Source organism: Condylura cristata, unplaced genomic scaffold (genome assembly GCF_000260355.1).
Source record: "Condylura cristata isolate star-nosed mole 26May11 unplaced genomic scaffold, ConCri1.0 scaffold00003, whole genome shotgun sequence".
Lineage (NCBI taxonomy): Eukaryota > Metazoa > Chordata > Mammalia > Eulipotyphla > Talpidae > Condylura > Condylura cristata.
Window position 1 is genome coordinate 75,684,193 of NW_004567104.1, and position 1,547 is coordinate 75,685,739.

Genomic DNA, 1,547 nt, shown 5'->3' on the forward strand with positions numbered 1-1,547 from the left:
ATAAAATTAAAAAAAAGAATAATGTAGAAGAAACTAATGTGGACAATGAGATGTTGAGTTCAGTTTAATTGATGCTATGTGTAACTACCCCCAAAATCGTAAAAAAAAAAAAAATGTATTTCTGCATACAGAGCTGTATGGAGTACAGGCCAGAGGTGCAGGGGGTGAGAGGCTTCACCCGAGACAGAGCGGGGAGCAGAACAGGCAGATGGACATAGGACACTGCTGAGGGAGCAGAGGCAGACAGGAGAGGTCTGCCTGGGGGTCACCTCAAGGGCAGGCGGGGATCGAACTCATGCGGAAGCGACTTCAGCTTCTTAGTGCTGTCTGTGTTTAACCTCCTGCGCCACCAGGGAGGGCCGGATGTTATCATTTTTAATGGAGTTTACATGACATCAAATCCACCTTCTGAAGCTGCGTGTTGGTCTTCACCTATACTGATGAGTGGCCAGCTCCTAATGCTGTGGGAAGTGCCTGATTTGGGGTACACTGAGTCAGAGGGTGGTGGGAGAGAAAGCCCAGAAGAGCTAGAGACCAAGGGGCCAGGACGAGCCTGCCAAGGGATCTCCTCTGGCCGCCCCAGCGCCCTGCATCCTGGGGCCCACGGGGGCGCCGGGTGTAATGGGGCCTCTGCCGTGTGTCGAGGGGCAGTGCTGACGCCCTCACGCCCATCAGCCGAAGCAGGAGTCTCTCTGTCTTGCGTGTCATCTTGGAAGCGGCGCAGGAAGAAGGGAACCAGCAACCCGAGCTGCTTGGCTTGTGTTCATCTCTGCTCCGTTGGCTTTTACATCTTCAGGCTAAGATGTGGGAAGCTGTAGACTTTGACCCACGTCTAGAACTAATCTCTTTGCTCAGGACCAGCAGATGAGGGCGCGGGGCGTGCACGACATGGGACTCTGACCGCCCACAGCACAGCTCAGTGAGCGCCACTCCTGGGTGTCCCCCGAGGTCACGTGGCACCCACCAGTCGGAGGAAGCCCCCAGCAGGGCCCGTGGGAAGGCCCCCCCTGCGCCCAGAAACTACCCCTTCCCCAGGCTCCTGAGTCCCTGCAGAGACCCGGGCTGTGGGGTGCGGCTTCCTCCCCACGGGGCCGTGGATGGCCCTTATTTAGAAACGGGGGCTCGTAGGGGATGTGGCCCCCCAAAAGGGGGACTCAGATGTGGCCTGCATGCAGAGGGGGGGTCCGTGTGACCCTGGGCAGGTTTCCGGTGGCGCTTATTTATTTATTTGTTCAACTGCATTCTTTTATTGAAGTGCGTAACACAACCGGATAGAAGTTCAGGTGCTCATAGTGGGGAGGCCCCTCGCGGGGACGCGAAGTCCCCTCAGGAATCCGGCTCCTGGCTTCTCCACGCCATTGTCCATTGTCGCCTCCCCCCATGCGTTTTTGCATTTAGTTCATCTGTCCCTTTGTCTCTCTGTCTTACACCTGGAGAGAAATCTCCTGACACCCCACAAGCCAGGGCCCGGAGAGGGGCCTGGCCAGGCTCTCCCGGCCCCTCGGTGGCCCCGGCTCTGCGTCTGGTTTGAAGTCTGCTGTCTAAGG